Consider the following 8094-nt stretch of genomic DNA (forward strand, 5'->3'; position numbering starts at 1 on the left):
CCCTCTTGATTCCCCGGCAGCGACACTGGCATAGCTTCTAGCAGTCACCACCGGGGGGGGGGGGGGGGGCAGCCGAACCAGCCCCTACTTCCTCAGTACTCTTTACTGATCCAGTGAAATCCCTTTGTTGCCTCCAGCACTTTTCTCTTGCACACCGCTAGCATCCCTCTCTTGCACACCGCTAGCACCCCTCTCTTGCACACCGCTAGCACCCCTCTCTTGCACACCGCTAGCACCCCTCTCTTGCACACCACTAGCACCCCTCTCTTGTACTCCTCTAATGCCCCACTCTTGCACACTGCTAACATTTTCATGCAACATACCATCACCAAAATTTTTACTCTCTATTACACTCTTCCCTTTCACACTATTATCCTGGCTAAACTTTCCTGAGCTGGCCGGGTTATTTGCGTATGCCACGGGGGTTTGTGCTGCTGGTCCCGCCCCCGATGACCGCTTTTTCGGTTCTGACGATGTTACTTCCAGTTCCAGTGATGTCACTTCCGGCAACGCCGATGATGTTCCCAGTGAGAACTGCTTCCCACTGGGTGGGAGCTGTCCCTCCGGAAGCACCCCCACCCCTCCTACAGCAGCCGACATGCAGGGATTCCCCACAGCGTCAGTGCAACCTTCAGGAGCCACCTCACCCGACCGCCCGGGCTTTTCTGCCAATCCAGACGCATTGACACTCCCCCCCTCACAGAGGAGTGCCCTGCTACGCCCAGATGGCTCGGGGGACTGCCCCCCGAGCAGACAGCAACATCACCAAGCTCCGGCACTAGGACACGCCACCCGCCCACCTGGGGTGGTCCTGCAGCACCGGAGTTGCCCACCTTAAGCCTGTCCTGCCCTTCCCTACCAGCAGGTCAGGCGAGCTCCTTGGCGTCTGCAGCCATCTTAGAAACCTTATCCACCATGTACCCCCCATGCTGGCCCCGCTGTACAGCAAAAGCGGGGTCGGGCAGACTGCGGGGCCCACCAGCCTGAACCACCTTTTCAGATGGCCCAGACTGCTGGAGAGAAGAATAAACAAGTCTGGTGACCTCTCCTTTTTTTCCTTTTATTTCTCCTCTTCCTCTTGCCCTTCACCTCAGTATCTGGGCCCAAGTCATTTCCAAATGAGAAGTTCTCAAAATGGGTAGGTGACTCTTGGAGCACAATCGCCTTCAGCAATCCAACACCAATTAACCCATTGCTGCTGCCGCTGTCGTCACTGCTGTCATCTGACATTACAGGCAGGGCTACCTGAGCAGGATTTATGTATGTACTCTTGGTTGTGTCCTCCTCCATTTCACTCTCCCCTGCACCACCATCTTGCTTCTCTTTAGCACCTTCCTCAGCACTGTCCTCTCTTTCTCCACCACCATCTTCCTCCACACCGTCCTCCTCAGCACTGTCCTCTCTTTCTCCTCCACCATCCACCTCCACACTGTCCTCCTCTGCACTGCTTTCGCTGTGACTGACCTCCTCCTCTCTTTCTGGGTTCTGCTTGCCTCTGAACCGATTTTCATTGCAGAGTTTTTCTCTAAAGATACCAGCCCCTTCCATGATCTCCATCCTCACCCTTTCTACCTCCTCAACCTCTTTTTTCATGGTGCGCACTTTAGCCGAATACACTGGCCTTAGATTTTTCGAGGCGTAATCAGCCTGGTAACGGGCAAATTTTAAGTCCTCTCTTAGCCCACGAAGCATTTTGCCAAGACGCTCATACTCCATACGCCATTTTTGCTTGGAGTCGGGACCCAAAAGTGGCCAAAGACTCCCTGGGACCCTATACCCCCCATTGCTGGGGTTCAGAGGTACCTTGCCTCCCCATGTTTCTCCTCAACTCCTCACCTTCATGCAGGCCTTTCCCTGCAGCCTTGCTTGTAGCCTTCCTTGCAGCCTTGCGGCTTCCAGACATGGACGGTGGGGGAGGGCTGGAGAAAATCCTGCTGCTCTCTGGTTCTCCTGGAGCTGATGATCACACAACCACACCCTGAACAGGAAGTAGTGCCACAGCTGGAGGCACCCTGGTTGGGAGGGAACTGCTGGTTAAAAGGGGTACTCCGGTGTATTAAAAGGGCTATAAGTTCAGTCCGAGTGTCATGCAACAGCTGGAGGCACCATGGTTGGGGACATCTCCTTAAAAGGGGAACTCTGCTGGCAACTTTTTTTGGTCATTGTCACACTAGTGCAAATCACATTTGGTGTGATAGTTGTTCAAATAAAAATAAAAAAAATACCTTTTTTGGCTGTGAAATAAAACCATTGCTGCCTAAAGGGGGGCTCTAACTATGTGCTGCCTAATATGGGGGAATCTATGTGCTGCCTAAAGGGGGGATCTAAATATGTGCTGCCTAAAGGGGGCTCTATGTGCTGCCTAAAGGGAGGCTCTAACTAAGTGCTGCCTAATATGGGGGAATCTATGTGCTGCCTAAAGGGGGGCTCTATGTGCTGCCTAAAGGGGGGCTCTAACTATGTGCTGCCTAACATGGGGGAATCTATGTGCTGCCTAAAGGGGGGATCTAACTATGTGATGCCTAAAGGGGGGATCTAACTATGGGCTTCCTAAAGGGGGCTCTATGTGCTGCCTAAAGGGAGGCTTTACCTATGTGCTGCCTAAAGGGGGGCTCTAACTATGTGCTGCCTAATATGGGGGAATCTATGTGCTGCCTAAAGGGGGGATCTAACTATTTGATGCCTAAAGGGGAGCTCTATGTGCTGCCTAAAGGGGGGCTAAAGCACGTTATTCCAAAGAATTTAGGAATAATAGGTGATTTATGCCCTTTATGGATTAAAACCAGACTCTGCATCAACTATGTAATTTTCCATGGGAGTTTTGCCATGGATCCCCCTCCAGCACGCCACAGTCCAGGTATTAGTCCCCTTGAAACAATTTTTAAATCACTATTGTGGCCAGAAAGAGTACCTGTGGGTTTTAAAATTCGCCTGCCCATTGAAGTCAATGGCAGTTCGCCTGGTTCGCCAGTTAGCGAACATTTGCGGAAGTTCGCGTTCGCTAACCGAAAATTTTATGTTCGCGACATCACTACTCTTAAAGTCTTAAGGGCCTAGATACTGTGAAAGGCAAGGAAAAAGTACCAACCGGCTGGTGTTAAACACAAATACCTTTTTAAGCGTACTGTAGCACATTTTTCTCTCCTCATAAGTGCATGCCACATACGTACATCTAAGTGGTGTACTATTTTATTCCTGGGTTGCCAGCGTTCAGGGTCCTGAAACAGACACTTTTGAGGAACCTGAGGAGGGCATCAGTGACGTGCAGACACTTGATGATGATGAAGATGTTCGCAATTGGGAGCCTGGTGCAGAAGGGGCTTCATCATTATCAGGAAAAGAGGGTTGCAGGTTGCCCCTGAGGCAGCAGCTGAGCCAGCAAAGTGGTAGTATGGTTGACAGTCAGCATGGTGGCAGAAGTGGAAATTCTGGAGCCAAAAGTGCCCAGAGGAGACCACCTGTTACAGTTGTGCTCCAGTCGGACTCACCGGCCATGAGCACTTTCTGTCCCCACTGTCGGCGGGGCTGAGATTCGCAGTGCGGGACGCGCCCGCATGTGAGTCTCAGCCCGTCACTTACCGTCCGGTGTCCTTGCTCCCTGATGTCCCGCAGCTCCGGCATGTGTGCCTCTTGCCCCTTAGTTTGTGCGAGCTCTGTTTCTTAAAGGAACAGTACCCTATTAGTTTAAGTGTCTGCACATGTCCTCTGGTCCATAAGTATCTGCTCCTCCCTGCTTCCGGGGCCGGATCTTGGTTGTCTGGCTTTTTCTGTGATTGTCCTATGCCTGAGTCTACTCCTGTTCCGAGTCTAGTCCTGTTCCCCAGTCTGTGTACCTGTCCCTAGTTCCGGCCTCTCCTGTTCCTGTATTCCAGCCTTGTCCTTTGGCCCTGCCAGCCTCATCCTGCCCACCACGTCCTGCCTGCCACATCCTGCCAGTCTCTGTCTGTGCCACGTCACCCCCCAGCTACCTGTGTGGACGAGTCATGCCAGGGGTAGCGACCTGGGCGCAGCAAGACCATCCCGCTTTGCGGAGGGCTCTGGTGAAAACCAGTGGCACCTAAGACCCCGCTCCCTTGCACGGCTCAAGTCTCTATCCACACAGGCCCAGAAAATCCACCTCCTGTTGTTCACCTGCCGTGAATCCTAACAGTAAGATCCGGCCTGTCCTAACAGCACCTGCTTCACGGCAGCCTACCTTCCCGGGAGGTAGTGGAACAGGGGTTCCTGGAGATGGCGGCAGTAGCAGTCAATTAGTGCGGACTGTTGGTTGTAAAATCAGCTACTCGGTGGTGTGGCAGTTCTTCATCAAGCATCCGGAGGATGTTAAAGGGGTACTCCGGTGAAAAACTTTTTTTTTTTTTTTTTTAAATCAACTGGTGCCAGAAAGTTTAACAGATTTGTAAATTTGTAAGTTGAAGAAGCACAAACAACATATGGTGATTCAACAACGTGGTTCTCCCCCCAGCTTCAGGAAGAATCCCCCTTGCTAGTGTGGGTGCTTATTTATACCTAACAAAAGGGAGGGTTTACAAAACCACTCCCACATACAGTACAGAGCCACAACGATACAGTCAGCATTAGTTTACAAGGTAAGGATTTAGCCTACAGAAGATATGATACATATCCATGTGCCATCAATAACCACCACATCTGCAGCTATGGTGACCAATTGACAACACATGAATCTACGCCATATCGCACAATATGAAGGCAATGTGACAACTTAATATTTCAATGACACAAGGCAAAGTGCTCTACACCATTATTGAGCCTCTCTGTAGTCCAGAAATAGCCGTTTTTAATAGAGATTCGCCACAAATAAATTCGAACCGAACCAAATTTTTTCGGAAAATACGACAAATCGGGCAAATAAAATTTTTCAAAAATGTGCTCATCTCTAACCGCCAGCATTCAAAAGTGACAAAAACATCAGCCAGGAAGCATAGGAGCTGAGAAGTGGTCTGTGGTCACCACTTGCAGAACCACTCCATTGTTGGGGGTGTCTTACTAATTGCCTATAAATTCCACCTGTTGTCTGTTCCATTTGCACAACAGCATGTGAAATTGATTGTCAATCAGTGTTGCTCCCTGACTAAACAGTGTGATTTCACAGAAGTGTGATTGACTTGGAGTTACATTGTGTTGGTTAAGTGTTCTCTTAATTTTTTTGAGTAGTGTATTTTTAATACATTACACTGCAATACCCAGGGCATGTTGTGATTTAGAAAAAAAAATTGCCAGGGGTGAAAAAACTAATTTAATCTTTTCATATTCACTCCCAGCTAACATCTGGTCACATTGTTTTTTGGCCCAAAAGAGTATAGGGTCCTGAGAGAAACGTACGCCAAAATTGTATATGTATTAAAAATTAAAAAAAGTTGTTAAAGATGCTCCAAAAAATTAAGTATGAAAGAATGCAAATGTGTGGGTGATTTCACAAACAGGAAAACATGGAAAAAATTTGGAAAAATTTAGATGTGTTTTATATTATTTTTTTTTTTTAACCCAGTTGTTTCTCTGGGTTTTTTTTTCTGCCAAAGGGTATGTTCACAAGGCAGAATGTCCACTAGAATTCTGCACAGGGGGGGATCCAGAGTCTACTCTCAGGAGGGGCACAATCAGAGTATCGTGCAGTGGTTGATACGCCCCTGCCATAGATTTGCATTGAGGGGGCGTGGCGTGATGTCACAAGGGGCATGACCGTGATGTCACAACCCCTGCAGCCCGCACCCTGAGTTCGGAACAAAAAGTTAAAAATGCTGGGGCAGTGGAGTACCCCTTTAAGGATGCAGCATAGCTCCCCCACACTAGGTAGGCAGCATAGATCCTCCCACACTAGGTTGTCAGCATAGTCCCCCCCCCCCCACACTAGGTTGTCAGCATAGTTCCCCCTCACATTAGGTTGGGTTGTCAGCATAGTTTCCCCCACATTAGGTTGTCAGCATAGTTCCCCCCACTTTAGGTTGTCAGAATAGTTCTCCTCACATTAGGTTGTCAGCATAGTTCCCCCCACATTAGGTCGTCAACATAGTTACCCCCCCCCCCCCCCATCCTAGCTTTTCCTCTCTGCTTCTATGGGCGCACTCACGGGACATCGGGACGCAGAAAGGTAACCGGGACATCCTTGTGTCCCGAAAACATATTTCGGGACACAAGGATGTCCCGACTGTGAAGGGGGAAATTAGTCTGGGGGGGCAATTGCAGCAGAATTTCTCTGCTCTTAGAACACAGAATTACGCTGACATTCAAGCTCCAAGACGAGATTTCGGAATTCTGCTAAATATGGGGGAGATTTATCAAAACCTATCCAAAGAAAAAGTTGCCCATAGCAACAAAACAGCTCACTTCTTTGATTTTTATCAAGGCCTCTGCAAAATGAAAGAAGCAATCAAATTGGTTGCTATGGGCAACTTTTCCTTTGCATAGGTTTTGAGAAATCTCCCCCTATAAGGCTGGGTTCACACTACGTTTTCTCCCATACGGGACCGCATACGGCAGGGGGGAGCTAAAACCTCGCGCTCCCGTATGCCTTTGTATGCGCTCCCGTGTGTCATTCATTTCAATGCGCCGGCCGGAGTGAAACGTTCGGTCCGGTTGGCTCATTTTTGCGCCCTATGCGCTTTTCCCCCAGACCTAAAACTGTGGTCAACCACGGTTTGAGGTCCGGTCGTAAAAGCGCATACGGCGCAAAAATGAGCCGACCGGACCGAACGTTTCACTCCAGCCGGCTCATTGAAATGAATTACACACGGGCGCGCATACGAAGGCATAGGTTTTAGCTCCCCCTACCGTATGCGCTCCCGTATGGGAGAAAACGTAGTGTGAACCCAGCCTAAGACTGCGGAAAGCGGAATTTCAACGGCAGAAATTCCGCTGTGTGAATGGGACAGCAGAATCCCATTGGATGTACAGAAAATTTAGGTGGAATTCAGCAGAATTCTGAGTTAAACCTTATGCAGTGTGAACCTAGCCTAAGGGTATATAAATACATCAGTGCCCCTGTTAGTCTTATCCTGCTGAAAACAGGATGCTAACATATATTGGCACCCATTGCTCTATATGGCCGAACTGAGTCACCTAGTTCAAAAAAGTGTCAAGCGCAGTGCAAAAAGTGGCAAAACTTTGGAAAATCTGTTTATTTTGTAGATTTCAGATATCAGTCAGCATTATGCCAACATACACTGTGGAGGAGAACAACAGGTGCCATTCCTTCCAATAGTCCAAATGGAGTCACTAGATGCTATATATGCTATTTTAACAGAACTCAAAAGTGTGGTCTGTTGCACTTTTAAGTCCCATTAAATAGCGTATAGAACATCTAGTGATGCTGTTTGAGCCATTGAAACAAATGACACCCACTGCTCTCTGCCTCAGAATATGTCCACATCCTCGTTTGGACTTACACCCCCCCCAGCTTTCATAAAATATTGTGACTAGAGATGAGCGAACTTACAGTAAATTCGATTCGTCACAAACTTCTCGGCTCGGCAGTTGATGACTTATCCTGCATAAATTAGTTCAGCTTTCAGGTGCTCCCGTGGGCTGGAAAAGGTGGATACAGTCCTAGGAGACTCTTTCCTAGGACTGTATCCACCTTTTCCAGCCCACCGGAGCACTTGAAAGCTGAACTAATTTATGCAGGATAAGTCATCAACTGCCAAGCCGAGAAGTTCGTGACGAATCAAATTTACTGTAAGTTCGCTCATCTCTAATTGTGGCTTTTGTATGCCAGAACACTGGAGTATAAGACTTGATAAATCCCCCTCATAGTAGATTCACACCACAAGTTGTATCTGGCAGCATCCAGCTGAAAACGGGATGCCAATGTATATTGTTGACAGGAGCATTGGACCAAACTGATTTCTATGGCCAAACAGAATCACCAAGGAGGAGATTTATCAAAACCTGTCCAGAAGAAAAGTTGCCCAGTTGCCCATAGCAACAAATCAGATTGCTTCTTTCATTTTTAACAAGGCCTCTGCAAAAATGAAAGTAATGATCTGATTGGTTGCTATGGATAACTCAGCAATGTTTCCTCTGGACAGGTTTTGATAAATCTCCCCCAATGTGATTCTGTTCAGGACATATGCGCTA

The sequence above is a fragment of the Hyla sarda genome, chromosome 3 (genome assembly GCF_029499605.1).
Source record: "Hyla sarda isolate aHylSar1 chromosome 3, aHylSar1.hap1, whole genome shotgun sequence".
Taxonomy (NCBI): Eukaryota; Metazoa; Chordata; class Amphibia; order Anura; family Hylidae; genus Hyla; species Hyla sarda.